The 16,785-nt window shown below is 43.6% G+C and overlaps 1 protein-coding gene and 1 long non-coding RNA gene across 2 annotated transcripts in view; both read left to right on the forward strand.

The window, feature by feature from the left end:
- The window catches only part of LOC137541616 (uncharacterized), a 264,299-nt gene extending 253,906 nt beyond the window's left edge, over positions 1–10,393 (forward strand). The window contains exon 4 of the long non-coding RNA XR_011025232.1: positions 9,993–10,393. This is a non-coding gene — a long non-coding RNA (uncharacterized lncRNA). The remainder of the gene's footprint in view (positions 1–9,992) is intronic.
- A 946-nt stretch (positions 10,394–11,339) lies between these two features.
- BAHCC1 (BAH domain and coiled-coil containing 1) overlaps positions 11,340–16,785 on the forward strand; it is a 270,267-nt gene continuing 264,821 nt past the window's right edge. The window contains exon 1 of the mRNA XM_068263185.1: positions 11,340–11,641. The gene's annotated coding sequence lies outside the window, so the exon portion shown is untranslated. The remainder of the gene's footprint in view (positions 11,642–16,785) is intronic.

Consider the following 16,785-nt stretch of genomic DNA (forward strand, 5'->3'; position numbering starts at 1 on the left):
GCTACAGCCGAGATCTGCCAGGAAGTCCAACTGATGCTTTCAAATCAATCGAATCCAGTGGTGGACAAAGGCAACAGTGGGCCCCTGTGCAGAATAAAGAGGGAGGGTGCCCATGGGAATAGCCGTAGCCATAACGTATCATGGGTAGCTCCAAATAATGTCTATAACATGAATCTAGGTGGGGTTTCCAGAGCGAAATACACAGAGGAGAGCCAAGAGGATAATCCAGCCCTGACTGCCGCTGCATGGGCCCCTAGAGGAAATGGGGCCCCTGTGCAGCTGCCTATGCCCGCTTCTGATCAATTTATCGCATGGACAGATGTGTTGCTGGACCAATTTTTCATCTGATTAAATAAACTTATTGAATCGGGTGGCCAATCGGGCGGCAAAAATCGGTAGCTGTATGACCACTTTAAGTTGCCCATTAATGCAATCTTGATTGTACAATCGTAAAGGTGGCCATACGACCGAATCGGGTGAAAATCGTTGCAGCCAAGAACATGCTTGATTGACTAATATCGGGCTGTCATGGTCGTTTGGGTGCGCAGCGGTAACAGGATAGGGTCGAAACCCCTGGCGCTGTGCCCCCTAATTTCAAATGTGCCCGGTGCTCTATATTTAACCCGTTCATGTCCGCTGCTGGCTCTGGGCTCCCTCTATACATGCGCCCCACGTTGTTGCCACCGCCGTACACGTGAGCGCGTGTGTGATGTCACATACACGCCCACGTAACTCTGACAACGACGCGGGTCGTGTGTATGGATGGAGGAAGGAGCCCGGAGGCAGCAGCGGACAGGGACAGATCATGTATAGTGCACTGGGCGCCTGGGAGGCGCATTGGATATTAAGGGGCAGCGTCGGGTCGGGGATGCGGCAGATGCGTCGTCACAGATCAATTTCTGCACGAAATCGAACATGAATCGGCTTGCAGTGTATGGGCAGCCGACAGATTTCTCTGTAATCCGATTAGATCAGAGAGAGATTTGTCTCTTGGTCGAATCTGCCAGGGCCGGACTTAGGTTTCACAGCGCCCTGAGCGAAACCTGATTTTTGTGCCCCCCCCCCTCATCCTCTTCACGCATGCGCGCACACACATGCACTCACACACACAGGCCCATATGCAATTCACCTTTTCCCCTTAGATATCTCCTAGGACAGTGGTTAGTAATCTTTTTGATGTTGTGACACATCATGCCAAAGGCTCAGATCTCCGTGACACGTCACATATGTATAATAGGAAAAATACTATTATAACCACGAATGGATGGAAAGAGTGAATTATCCTGAATATACTTAGCAATGAAGGCTAGAACCTTTCAGGAATATTAATAAAAACAATCAGTGGGACAGTTATCCGCCCCCCCCCCCCGCCCCCATTTACAATGACAGCACAGCACCAACAATTCGCACCACACGTTATAGCCGCAGTGCGCCCCCCCCCCCCGCCAAAAAACGCCCCCGATCTCATGTGTAGGTGCTCTCAATATAGGTTGCCAAGCATAGGTGCCCCTAGTATAGTCAGTTGAAGGTCTCCATCACCCCCATAGGTAGCCAGGCGTAGGTGCCTCCAGTATAGATAGCCATGTGTTGGTGCCCTCAGTAAAGGTAGCCAGCTATAGGTGCCCCCAGTATAGGAAATCAGGTGTAGGTGCTCTCAGTATAGGTAACCAGCTATTAGGCGCCCCCTTGGAAGCCGGCGCCCTGTGCGACCGCTCTGGTCGCACAGGTCAAAGGCCGGCTATGGAATCTGCCCATCATGGCTAGATGTATGGCTACCTTAACACTTCTATGCAATATGAGGGTCCAACGAAAGCATTCAAATTATATTTTCTACGTTTACCCTTCAACTATATAGATTTAGTAAGATTGTACAATCAAGATTGTATCATTAGTGGGCACCATTAGAAAGAGGAAATATCTAGGGCATTACGTCAATACACCCAGAACGATTTTTCCATTGGAAACCAGTGCATCTTTCCGCAATTTTATTCCATCGATATAGCGTGACGACCACCTGAGCCATCCATTTAAATGATATTTAAATCTGCAACTTCAATCAGATTATTATTTAAAACCATTCAGAATCAGTCAAAGAACATTGATCCATCCCTGGTCCCATCAGGATTTCTCTGCTTGCTTTTTTGATCGATTCTACCCTCGAAATCAACCCAACAGTATAACGCTGAGGAAATCAATAGACTTCAGTTAAATTCTATGAATAAATCTGCATGGAATAACCCGGTCCTTCACTGTACTGTAGGTGTCCATCTTGTACTGTTCCTCAAGTCACAGAAATAGGACAGAATTTCTTTCCACAAGCCTAGACAACTGAGGTGACATGTGGCATGATGAGATAGACATGTGAATGTACAGTGCCAGGCACACAAATTACAATGCTGTGTTCCTTTTTTTCTTTCTCTGCCTGAAAGAGTCAAACATCAGGTATGGAAGTGACAGTTTCTGTCCGGGTCAGGACCGGGTTGGACTGGGTCAGACTATATAGCATAAAGGTAGCCATACACTGGTCGATTTGCCATCAGATTCGACCAACTGACAGATCCCTATCTGATCGAATCTGATCAGAGAGGGATCGTATGGCTACCTTTACTGCAAACAGATTGTGAACCGATTTCAGCCTGAAACCGTTCACAATCTGTTGTGGTGGTGGTGGTGCTGCCGCATGCCCGCATACATTACCTGCTCCGCCGGTGCGACTCCAGTCCCCAGGTCACCGCTGCTCCGTCTCCGCTCTGGTCTCCGGCCCCGGCATGCTTTACTTCTTCCTGCCCGGCAGGAAGTTTAAACAGTAGCGCGCCCTCTACTGTTTAAACTTCCTGCCGGGCAGGAGGAACTGAAGCATGCCGGAGACCAGCGCGGACACGGAGCAGCGGTGACCGGGGGTAGTCGTGCCGGCGAAGCAGGTAATGTATGCGGCTCTATTGCGTCGGTCGTCGGGTACCCGAACGCCGCTAGCGACGCGCTCTCTACCCGCGGGCGATCGACGGTAATTTTCCGCACGGAGCGATCGACGGGATCGGATGAAAAGGATCGAAATTCGGCGTGTAGCGCGAACGATTGGCAGCAGATTCGATCCCAGTGATCGAATCTGCTGTCGAAACGGCGGCAAATCGGGCCAGTGTATGGCCAGCTTAACCCTCACTGATAAGTAAATACAGCCATAAAACACTTTCCTGTCAGTAAATGGCTTCCTTGAGCAAGAAAGAGATAAAAAAGGGCAATAATTCATAGATTTAAGCTTTGGCATACTGCAATGAAGGTGTTTTTGAGCAGAGACAATGAAACAGTAAAAACTTAAAAACTAGATTAAAATATAAAATTAAACTGTGGGATAGCTAAAACAATTTTTAGGTAAGAGGATAGATACGATTGGTTTATCACATCAATTTATTTTCACCTCGGATGTCCTTTAAAGTGTACTCGAAACGACATGTGACATGATGAGATAGACGTGTATGTACTGTGCAAAATGTATTAATAACCAGGCTGTTTTACTTGCTTTATTTTGCTGCCTGAAAGAGTTAATTTTCAGGCATGCAAGTGACAGCTTTTGGCTTGTCAGGAATATCACTGATAAGCAAACTACAGCCATAAAAGTTCTCATGGCAGAATACAACTTCTGAGAGCAGAGGAAACAAGTAAAAGGTCAATAGTTCATGTATTTTCACTTAGGGACACTTAACCTTCTGCCGACCGCGTCACGCCAATGGGCGTGGCCACGGCGGCAGCCCCAGGACCGCCTAACGCTGATTGGCGTAAAGTCCTCGGGCTCTGTTTTGCAGGAGATCGCGCGGGGGTTTAACCCTGCAGTCCTCAAGTGGTTAATACGCTACCAGTGAGCAGAGACAACGAAACATTCAATGTACTTTGCAGATTTTTAAGTTTTTTTTTTTTTTTAGGAATAGGAGGCTACATTTCACCTCTGGTTCACTTTAACCACTTTATCCACCACTACAGTATATCTACGTCCTCTGTGACTTCATCTAAGCCACGAGGATGTAGATATACGTCTTGTAGCAGAAGCCCAGCTGTGCACGATTGGGCTTGCTCCTGTGCACACCTCTGACACTATCTGATGCAGCACTAATTGGTGAAAGGGAATATATGTTCCCTGAACCAATAAGATTGATTTTTATTATTAAAAATACTTTTATTTTCTCAAATCATAGTGAAAAACGCACTCTGTAGTATTATTTCCGAATAAAATATATTCAACATAAATTGTGACAGGATAATCAAAGATAATCTAATCTAATTTTGTGTTAAACAGTAGAAAAAGCCAAACACAATTTGTGTTTTTTACCTACAGTAGCCCTTTTTTTTTATTTTTAACCTCCCTGCCGTTCTAAATATTTGCTGCGCACGGCAGGGAGGGTGTTTTTTTTTTTTTTTTTTAGCGCTAGGCTAGCTACATGCTTCCCCCCTCCCTGCGGCGTCCCCCCGTATACGCCGATCGCTGCCGGCGCATATGCCCATCCGGAAGCTGAGCTCGGGATAACCGGCAAGGAGATTAAACTGGAATTGGTAAAACTGAGAAATAATGTGTTTTTTCTATTTTTTTTTCTGTTTTTTTCTATTAAAGAGAATCTTTATTGTTAAAATCGCACAAAAGTAAACATACCAGTGCGTTAGGGGACATCTCCTATTACACTCTGTCACAATTTCGCCGCTCCTCGCCGCATTAAAAGTGGTTAAAAACAGTTTTAAAAAGTTTGTTTATAAACAAACAAAATGGCCACCAAAACAGGAAGTAGGTTGATGTACTGTATGTCCACACATAGAAAATACAACCATACACAAGCAGGCTGTATACAGCATTCCTTTTGAATCTCAAGAGATCATTTGTGTGTTTCTTTCTCCCTGCAGTTCTCATGCACTGAAACATTGATTTATTACAGAGACTGTGATAGCAGAAAGTGCTGCAGTAAGCCAGAACACATTAGAATAGCTTTTGGAACTTGTGGGATGATAAAAAACAGGATGCAATTTTTGTTACGGAGTCTCTTTAAAGTGCATAGAAAACAAAATTGTTCAAGGGAAAACACCATGCAATGAAAGTCTAGTTTGTCTTGGTTATTTCCTTTTAAACAATACCAGTTGCCTGGCAGCCCAGCTGGTCTGTTTGGCTGCAGAAGTGTCTGAATAACACCAGAAACAAGCATGCAGCTAATCTTGTCAGATCTGACAATAATGTCTGAAACAGCTGATCTGCTGCATGCTTGTTCAGTGTCTATGGCTGAAAGTATTAGAGGCAGAGGATCAGCAGGGCTGCCAGACAACTGGTATTGCTTAAAAGGAAATAAACATGGCAGCCTCCATATACCTCTCTCTTCAGTTGTCCTTTAAATCCAATTGACTATTTTTTGTAACAGGTTTTTATTATATCCAGAAACTTTACTTCTGCATGAGTGCCCTCTCTACTCTCGACAACAATTTCTGCCTTTGCTCTTTTAGGCTGGTTTCACACCAGGACGTTGCGTTTTAAGGGACGTTATGGTCGCATAACGTGCCCCTAACGCAACGCCTGGTGCTCTCTGCTTTGGAAGTCAGAGTGAGCCGCGTTGTGCAGCTCACTCTGGCGTCCGTGATGCCGTAATGCGTACTCTGGGACGCATGCGGCATCACGTGGTCCCGCCGGCCAATCTCCGCACAGAGCGGCCGCTCCAGGAAGTAAACACTGCACGTCACTGAGTGCAGTGAATATTAATTAGCCATGTGCCCGGCCGCTCGCCGCTCCTCCCAAACATTACTGCGCATGTGCAAGCAGTCTAACGCGGCTCTGCCGCTTATAGAGTACTGCATGCAGTACGTTGTCTTATGGCGCAGCGTTACTAAGTAACGCAACGTGGGCACTGTGAACAGCCCATTGATTTTTCATTGCTGTGCGGTGGGGTACGTTATAGGCGGCACTAACGTGCGCTTGTAACGTCCCACTGTGAAACCAGCATTAGAAAAAGTTGTGTCAGAGCACGGTATCGCTAGCCTCACCTCTTTTACTGTTTTGTCTCTCTCTGCCTCTTATATTCTCTTATATCCTGATTGCTGACATGCAACGGCTATTTTAGTGCACATTTTGGGACACCAAAGTAGAATTCAGTTTGCCGTATACTGGTAAACAGACCCCCAACACCTAATCCCATAAACAATGAATATTGCCTGACTACAATACCAATCGAGGAAAATCAGTCAGTGCCACACACAGCTATCTCCAATTGGCAGTGTATAAACCTGTACAACTTGCCACAGGTCAATGATAGCCGAGTCCAGCAAAGAATTAGGGTCCTTTCGAACAAATCCATTGTGTTGCGTCACAACAGACAACATCATCGCAAAGCAGTGATATTCCTTTCACATTGAGAGCTCTGCAGTACGACGAGTTCCGACTACGTCACACAAAGCATGTTGGGCGTTTAACAGGATTACGCATGCGTTTTCACTGGGAGTGAAGCATACTTTCATCGTACTGTGTGCATCACTGTATGTTCATAACGCTACCAAGCTGTGTGACTTTTTGGCTCAGTTGTTACTCAGATTACTCCCTGAATCCCTTCCTTTCCCACTCCCCCCTTTCTCACTCTCCCCTTTCAGTACAGCTTGCCTCCACACAGCAGCAGCCATCAGTGTCACTCACTTCTCTGCTTATATTCAATGCAGAAGCTTCCTCTTCCCCTCTTCAATGCAGCCAAAGTCCGTAGCCGCCCGCCACAATGCCAACGTGCACAGAGAGCATGGCGGCCGCTGCACAAATAGCTAGCAGCAGAGTAACCCGGTCAGACGCTCGCCTGATCTCCCTACATTGCAGCATTTGCAAGCTTGCAAATGCTGCATCAGATTAGTCTGCTGCTTTGGTGCCCTTACTCCTGTGGTGCCCTAGGCCATGGCATAGGTGGCCTAGGCCTAAATCCGGCTCTGAGCACAGTGGCATAGTGGGCAGCATGGTGGCGTAGTGGATAGCACTCTCACTATGCAGCGCTGGGTCCCTGGTTCGAATCCCAGCCAGGTCAACATCTGCAAGGAGTTTGCATGTTCTCCCTGTGTTTGTGGGTTTCCTTCAGGCACTCCGATTTCCTCCCACATCCCAAAAACATACAGATAAGTTAATTGGCTTCCCCCTAAATTTGCCCTAGACTATGATACATGCACTATATAATACATACATAGACATAAGACTGTGGTAGGGATTAGATTGTGAGCCCCTCTGAGGGACGGTTAAGTGACATGACTATGTACTCTGTACAGCGCTGCTATACAAGTAATAAATAATAGTAATAAATAAATTGTATCAGTTGTAACAAAGAAATGTTTTTCTTTAAAGGTTATTATGCTGTCGCTTATCTTTTACAGCAGAGAGGAAGTTCGGAGTTCAGGTCCGCTTTATTGTGATCCCGTTACATCTATAAATGGCCACGCCCACACACTGTACAATTTTTATTTTTTTTTATTTTTTTTAATTTGAGAATAACGATTTCGTTTTTACAGTTGATTGTAACTTTTTGAAGCATTTGACCGATGTATCACACGAGTTCCATTTTTTCCCAATTATATAAAAAAAAAAAAATGCCCCCCCCCCCCCCCCGCCAGCCAATCAGCGCGATCGGCTGTGATAGGCTTCAGCGGATCACTGTTGTACGTCTGGAGGGGACAGCCAAGTAACACAGCTGTTCCCTGTACAGTGCTGCCTTAGATCGCAGCGCTGTACTGAGTAAAGTCTCCGAGCGGCAATCGCTGCATGGAGACTGAAGCCGAAGCGCAGCAGCGTGTGCGCGATCTCCTGCTAGTCCCATAGAAGGCCGTTCATGCCAATTGGCGTGCAGCGGTCCTGGGGCTGCCGCCGCGTTCACACCAATTGGCGTGGATTGGTCGGCAAGTAGTTAAAAGAATTACATACAACCGATTGGTAAAATCTTTTTATTGTATCGTGTGGCCACCTTAAAGGATACCCGAGGTGACATGTGACATTATGAGATAGACATGGGTATGTATAGTGCCGAGCACACAAATAACTATGCTGTGTTCCTTTTTTTCTTGCTCTGCCTTTTTTATAAAACACTTTCCTAACAGAAAATGGCTTCTGAGTGCAGGAAGGAGATAAAAAGGGTCAATAGTTCATAGATTTTAGCTCTGGTATACTTCAATCAATGTGTCATTGAGCAAAGACAATAAAACATTTAAAACTTAAAAAGTAGATTTAAACATAAAATAAAACTGGAATATTTTAAAAAGTAATTTTTAGGAGAAGGAAGATAGATACAATCGCTTAATTCGTTTATTTTCGCCTCGGGTGTCCTTTAAGTGTTATCAAAGCAATATATACAAATGAGTTTCAGTCTGTCGACCTGATCGGACGTTTTGTGATATGGGTTGCTTGGGGGGGCACACATTAACTTTTGCGGGAGGCAGCGGGCGGGGTTCCGTCGCGTTTATCCCGATATCGCACGCCATTGCCGATGTGCACTCGATCCACCGTGCTGGCCTGAAATGTTTCACCTTGCTGGATCAATACATTTGCCGACTTCATCCCGTACTCAGCCGAATCATTGATCGACATGCTTGCTGTGGCACCGTCACCTTCATGCGATTTGATAAAATTATTATTCCTTTCTCATCCCCCCCACCCCATAAAACCCCCAAAATGTCCCTGGGCTGAAGTGGGAACATTAGATTATGAGCCACACTGATGAACAGGAGAGATACTTACATATTCACAATAATTATTGCGTGAAGTGATTGCGTTGGGTGAAAGTTTAGGAATAATCACTGCAGAGATATGCTGGGCAGCCTGTTGTGTCTTATACAGGGGTGAGTGGGAAGAACCATGCTGCGTGGGCTTCTAAATTGCCGAAAGGGAGTCCCACAATGTCATTACATGCCAGTACTGAACCTAGACGTTCGCGAGATTAACACAGTCGATTCTTACAGGTGTAGGGAAAAGCCCAATCTACACCATACGATTCTTTGTACGATTCGATTATGATTCTATTAAATCCAACATGTCCAATCGGGATTCGATTCGATTCAGTTCGATTCGCAATTGCAAAACAATGGCAAATCGAATTGCATCAAATCGAATACCAATCGGACATGTTGGATTTAATCGTAAATAGAATCGTAATCGAATCGTACAAAGAATCGTATTGTGTAGATTGGGCTTGAGACTGAAGGTGGCCACTAATAAACCAATCTTTTTCATCCAATCTTACCAAATCTATGTAGTATAAGAGTAAATTGAGTGAATGTACTGAATAGATACTTCAGGCAATTACCTTATACTACATAGAAATGGTAAGATTGGATGAAAAAGATTGGATCATTAGTGGCCACCATTATGCTCTTGACCAGGGCTCACTGTAGTCGATCTGCCAACTGGCTCGCTTGCTGAAGCACCAAGGCTAGATTGTTGGCAGAGGAAGTCGTTATCGGTCGGGTTTGATCTGATGTGTGTATGTAGAATAAGGGCCAGTGGAGGAACATAAAAACTGCCCACGAAAACATCACACACAAAAAAAAAATCACAAAAACTTGACACGATCGCCAAATGTGTAGCTGGAAGTCATCAGCGGCGTCCAATCCCGTGACGAGCGCAGTTAGCGGTGTAAATTGTTAAATTGTTGGTTGTGCTCTGTAAAGCGCAGCGGAAAATGTGTCAGCACAGCATTAAAATATTTTATAGTTTTAAAAAATCAGTCTCATCCCACTGAAATGCATCCACACGTGGCCAGCAGGAGTCAGTGAGGGTTTAACCCCTTATTCAGAAACCCTCCATGTATTGGATGAGGGGGGGGGGGGGGGGGGGGGGAATTCTCACGCTGCAGCCCCCCCCCCCCTCCCCCCATGACATGTGCAGCCTATGGTGAAACCCCAAATAACTTCTCATCCCTTGTTTGTCTTTTACAAGCATCTCTTGATTTATTTATTTTTTTGTTGCTGATGTTTTTGATATATATATATAATTTTTTTCTTTTTTTTCTTGCTAGCTCGTGATTAAAATCTCCTTGTGTAGTAGCTCCAGCCTGAAATCAGCCAAGCTGTCTCTCCTGTCTTCCAGCACAGCCCAAGGGTGGGGCCAGAGACGACGTCACTCCCCGGGGCGGTGCCTGCAAGGCATGGTGGACAATAGCAAGCCCAGGGAGGCTTGCTAGGGAATAGCGTATGGCTCCTTTAAGAAAAGTCCAGGAGGCCAGGGAGCTGCTCAGCGAAGGAAGAGAGGCGACCGAATGACCCCCAGGGGCTCTGGGCTCATCCACAGAGGAGGATGGTGGCTGTCCTGCTGGAGAGAAGTGACTGTATGCTGCCCTGGGGCTGCAGGGCTCCGACCTGCTGCTTAATCCCAGCTGGCCTGGGGCTTGGACTGGTCTGGACCTTCATAATGGGGGGAGGAGGGGCTGGCATTGCTGTTGGGGGGGGGGGTTGCATGCTTGCACTATGGATTTTATGCTGGCAGGTAAGTCTCTGTACCCCTCCAATAAAGATCTAGATGCCAATTCCAATGCTGTGTATGTGTGTGTGTGTATGCAATGCTGCAAGGCGGGGGTGCCAGGGAGAGCTTCATATGCATGGACACCCTTCCCATGCCAGGCTGGCACCTTCTCCCACTGGCATGTCAAGAGTTAAAGGGCCAGGGGGGGGGAAGCAAAAAAAAAAAAAAGCAAAACAGCCTCTAAATGCCTCTATGAGGGGGGAAAAGAGATTAAATTTCGCTTCTCTCTCATCAATTTTCTGTTTAATGTCACTGGGACTCCATTGTGGGAGAGGGAGACACGTCACAGCTCCATAAATTTGTGATTACACAGCTAGCAGCAGCCTGGCCTCTAATTGAATGGATCTGCTCCATGCAAGCAGGTAGAGAGAGACCCCTTCCTTCAGCTGGAGAACCTGGGAGAAAAAAAATACCCTTCCCCCCCCCCCCCACACTACCACCCCCAAAAATAAAAGAAATACGTTAAATCACAAGAAAAAAAATGATGGCGGTAAGGATGTGTACGGTGGGCATGCAGTGCAAATAAGCTCTCTGCAATCAAGGCGAACTTCCCTTTTTTTTTCTGCTAACAACAAAAAAACAGACTGAGGGATCCAGCGGATCAGGAACCCAGCTCCCCCACCCTACAGATCAGGAACCCAGCTCTCCACCCTACAGATCAGGAACCCAGCTCTCCACCCTACAGATCAGGAACCCAGCTCCCCACTTTACAGATCAGGAACCCAGCTCTCCACCCTACAGATCAGGAACCCAGCTCCCCACCCTACAAATCAGGAACCCAGCTCCCCACCCTGCAGATCAGGAACCCAGCTCCCCATCCTGCAGATCAGGAACCCAGCTCCCCACCCTACAAATCAGGAACCCAGCTCTCCACCCTACAGATCAGGAACCCAGCTCCCCACCCTACAGATCAGGAACCCAGCTCCCCACCCTACAATTTTAGGAACCCAGCTCCCCACCCTACAGATCAGGAACCCAGCTCCCCACCCTGCAGATCAGGAACCCAGCTCCCCACCCTGCAGATCAGGAACCCAGCTCCCCACCCAGCACCGTCCATCTTTACGCTTTTTTATGAAGGCATTTTTTTTTATTATACATTTTTTCTTCTGGATTGCTAAACATGACCCAAGCCACCAAAATCTATAGGTAGGTGCTTGTTCATTTGCCATGATTTCAGTTTGCTTTATCTGTATTTGTTTAATGATAGGTAAATATAACCATAAAGAAAAAAATATAAAAATAAATAACTAATGAAATGTATTTCAAATTAGATATTTTTGCAGCTCAGACAAAATTGGATCTTCTCTTTTGACTTCACTATTTTTTTTATTTTTTTACAATTTTGCATCATATACCTTTTTTTTTATATATATATCCAATATGTTGTTTCCAGCAAGAACAAACCATATAAAGCTATCTTTACTAAGCGGGAAATATTTCAATGATTTCCCTCCTTAGTATTAATATATATATACGGTATATATATATATATAGAAATATCCTTGACATAAAACCAGTATGCAGCATCTTTACAAAGCACAGTGTGTGTTATTCCATTTGCTCTCAGATTACTTTTTTTTAGTAAGTAATTTTTAATTTGTTATTATTAACTAGAAATGTATTTATATTTTTCCCATTGAAAATTATTATTCATTATTATGAATAATAATTATTTATTTGAATTTGTATATTACAAAATACATATACAATAAATCCAGTATCATATAGAATATTAATAAAACTCTTTTTTTTTTTTTTTTTTAAATATTTATTACAAAAGGTAACCTTTACCTGCACTGAATTTTAGCTTCTCAAGCTGCTCATTTTAAGACCGAAAAGATAACAAGATTTATTTGCTAATGTAGATTTTGCTTTAAATTATCACCATTGTGCTGGTGTTGCACCAACAATGACTAATTTCACAACGTCATCTAAGAGGGGAGAGAAGAAGGTTTGATGGGGAAATTCTGTTTTTTTTTTCTAGGTTAGCATTCAAGTTATAGAGGAAATAATTAATCAGAGGAATAAATTAGCTTATTTTATTTTTTTCTTTTGTTCTAATTTGCATTGATCCTGGGCCCCTTATATACATATTGAGAACAGAAATTAAACTGCTTTGGCTGAGACTAAAATAGATTTTTAGCCAATGATTTTTTAATTAAACTCATTGACGTTTCAGTTAATAATGAAGTCATGGTGGAACGGAGGAACAGGGCCTGGGTGCTTAGTTTTCAAAAAGAATTAAACTCAATTTTATATTTTTACATTTATTTGGGTTTTTTTTTTGTTTTTGTTTTTTACCAGTATGAACCAATATGAAAGAACATTTTAGATAAATATATATTTATTTCAGAACACATTGTTATAGTCAATACATTTTAGTGTGTGTTGTACTGGCTGGTTAATCTTTTGTAAGCATTGCCTTTTAGACTTTATTGATAAGCAAAACAGGCTGTTAGCTCGTAGACTTTAACTTTTCCTTTGAACATAAAACATTGTAAAGATTTTCCTCTTTAGACAGATATTGATAAATATATATATATAATAATAATATATTATAATTTTTTTTTCAAGCAACGTGTAAGTTGTATATCTGGGGGGGTCAAAAGAAATAATTTGCCAAAAACAAACGAGGGAGCAATTTGATCTGTGAGCCCAAAATCGGGTGTGGGTGACGTCCGCCGGCTGTGCCCTGTATTCCTGCCTGCGGGGAGCCCACAAAGGGCTCTTTGTTTCCTGCCCAGAATCTTTTTTAGGTTAGTAATTGTAGATCTTGATTTTTCTGAAGCAAACTTCCATTGAAAGGACTAGATAAAGTGATAAAAGCACCCCTCTTTTTTTTTTTTCCTTTCTTTTTTTTTTTACTTTGCTGAAGTCAGGAAATGGATTTTATTTTTGTTGATACCACAAACAGAGACAGTCGACCACAGCTTTTTTTTCACTCTGAAGAACTATCTAAACCTGATTAGGGGTCAGTCTGGACTCCCGCATGTGGGAATTATTAGACAATTTATTTTATAAATACAGCATTGCTTAGTGCTGACCGTGCTTTTTTTCCCCCAAAAACAAAAAAAGAAAAGACAAAAAGAAAAGGCATTTCAATTTTTTTAAAGAGATGTTTGAGCATGATTTCATTGTGCAAGCAAAAGGCCCATTTCCTTTACACGGTGGATAAGAGTATGAATGTTGTGTCATGTGGATCAAAGAGGGATGAGTGTAGGGTGTGCTTATACACAGTATACTTGCATGTACCTTATTATTACTAATGATTTATATAACACCAACATCTTCGGTGATGCTGTACAAAGTGGGAAACCAACAAACATGGGTACATAAAATACAGACAAATATATGTTTATATTAGTATAGCTGTTTTTTTGTTTCTATTTTTTGCCATGTTCCATTCTTCATCACTTCCTGGCATTACACTCTGGCAACTCCTTACTGCCCTTTTTTATTTTTGGAATCCTCACCCTAGAATAATAATTAAAAGCAGCTTTGGGGGTCCTGGCTGCAGTAAAGGCCCAAGCCAGTAGGAGGAGGCCCATTTTCTTTAGTTTCTCCCCCTTGGACACTGCGCTGGGCTTACGAAACCCTACCCAGTCCCCCGTAGGGGTTTAAAATATACAAAAAAGACAGCAAAACAAGACTTTCCAGTGGCCGGAGCCCATTCATCACTTGGCTGTCCACGATTGCAAACATCAGCTGCACTCAATAGCATTGATCTGCCCAAAGTCCATGTTAGCATTGATAATTAATAACTAACAAGACTGGCTTGTGCTGTAGTGCTGCTCAGACCTTCCCCTCCCCCCACCACTCACTCATCTTATCTGGGCCTCTGGAGGGACAATGGACCCCTGTCATAGGCCTGTAATGAGGCAGATCTGAGGGTCACCTAGGCTGATTAGGGATCAAGGCAGGAAGGAGTTAATGGTTGTGCTTAAATGGGGACCTTATGGCTGGAAGTATTGTTTTATGGGGAGGGGGGGGGGGGTTGTCTAATGAGATGTAGGTGTTTGAATTGCAGATCTATTTATTATTATTTATTTTATTTTGTTATTATTATTATCTTTAGTTTTTTCTTATTGTGTCCTGTTCTTTTGTAACGCGAGGGTTCTGCTCCCATCCAGACATCACACCTTTCCTTCTGGACTTGCCAGAGGGGTGTGACCACATGTAATCCATATGATGAATTAACCCTATCCATACTCGCACGGGCTTGCATTAAAATAATTGTTCCCAGTCACACAGTGTGCCGGGAATGTCAAGCTGTCCAGCAGAGCTAATCAGATTTTTTTTTGGTCTCCTTCCTTTTTGCTGCAAATTTTTGAAATCCCAGATTAATAGTATAAGAAAAATCCTCCAAACCTACACTGACGCTATTGTGACCATAGCTATGGAAAATACTCAAAAGATGTCATAAATGTTAATAAAATGGTGGAAATGGCATGCATAGGCGGGGACAGCCTATATCTATATATCTTCTGTAGCACTGATTACATAGTCATGTCACTGACTGTCCTCAGAGGAGCTCACAATCTAACCCTACCATAGTCTAATGTCCTACCATATTATTATTACTTATTTATATAGCACTGACATCTTCTACAGCACTTTACAGAGTAAATAGTCATGTCACTGACTGTCCTCAGAGGAGCTCACAATCTAATCCTACCATAGTCATAGTCTAATGTCCTACCATATTATTATTATTATTACTACCGTATTTTGTATTTATATAGTATTGCCATCTTCTGCAGCATTTTACAGCGTACACAGTCATGTCACTGACTGTCCTCAGAGGAGCTCACAATCTAATCCTACCATAGTCATATTATAATGTCCTATTATATTAAAATGTATTTATACAGCAGTGACATCTTCTGCAGCACTTTACAGAGTACACAGTCATGTCACTGACTGTCCTCGGAGTAGATCACAATTTAATCTTTACCATTGCTTTAGTCTAATGTCGCTATCCTACCTCAGTTTTTGATCAGGAAGGGCATAACCAATTAACTTATCAGCTTGCTCCTTAGTAAGAGATATACATGTGTGTGTATACGTATGCAGTATAAATATATATATTCTTATTTCTCAACTTCCATGCCTTATCTTTGCAATCAGTACTTGTTCTGGCACAATGATGCCTCACTTGCCTTTAGCAGATCATGCCAAGTTACGTTTGCTTAAAAAAACAGGACTATTTGGGTGTGTGATGCCATTTTTGCTGTCTTGCGTTTCACATCAGTGCCACTAATTACTTGGTTTTATCACAACACGCTCTTCCTGACATGCGACAAGTCTCTTCATACAACCTTTCACCAAACCCTTCCAATGGGGGTGGGGCGCAGTGCAGTGTGTCTTGCTGGAGGGGAGCTATAGCACAAGTAGGTTTATGTCTGATGGGCATGCTGTGTCCAGAGGCCCTCTTATCACCTCCATTGTCTGTTTTCTGTTGCTGTGCTGTTACTCCTGCCCTACTTTAACTGGATCGCTAACAATTTCCATATTAGCATTACAACTTCCCTAAGTACTTACTTTAATTTACGCCAGATGATGGAATAAATCTCTGATCACCTGACTCATCAAAACCCAGAGACATCTCTGTGCATGTAGGTGTAGCTCTGTGTATAAAGTAATATGTGTGTGTGTGTGTGTATATATATATATATATATATATATATATATATATATATATATATATATATATATATATATATATATATATATATATTATAAATACACACATATAGAGTCCCTGGTGAATGAACAAGATAGGGGCTGTAGGTTCGTTCTTAACCTGAATCTGTTCTTAAGTTAGTACACTGTGCCTTCTGTATCCCCTGAATCTTCTCTATGCTGCCCCATGCCTCCAGTGTCACCCTCTGTTCCCCAGTGCCTCCAGTGTCACCCTCTCTGCCACCTCTGTGCCCGTGTGCCTCCAGTCCAGTGTCCCCCATCTGTGTCACCTCTACAGTATTTCCTCATGCCTCCAGTATCCCCCTCTGTTCCCCTGCGCCTCCAGTGTCGCCTTCTCTGCCACCTCTGTGCCCGTGTGCCTCCAGTGTCCCCATCTGTGTCACCTCTATTTCCTCATGCCTCCAGTGTCCCCCTCTGTTCCCTAGCACCTCCAGTGTCCCCCTCTCTGCCACCTCTGTGCCGCCTGTGCCTTCAATGTCCCCCTCTGTGCCAACACTGCCCCCACCCACACACAAACACACTGTGTCACCTCTGACCCCCCTTGCCTGCAGCAAAGTGTCATTTTACCGATTTCAAAAACAATTTTT

The sequence above is a fragment of the Hyperolius riggenbachi genome, chromosome 12 (genome assembly GCF_040937935.1).
Source record: "Hyperolius riggenbachi isolate aHypRig1 chromosome 12, aHypRig1.pri, whole genome shotgun sequence".
NCBI lineage: Eukaryota > Metazoa > Chordata > Amphibia > Anura > Hyperoliidae > Hyperolius > Hyperolius riggenbachi.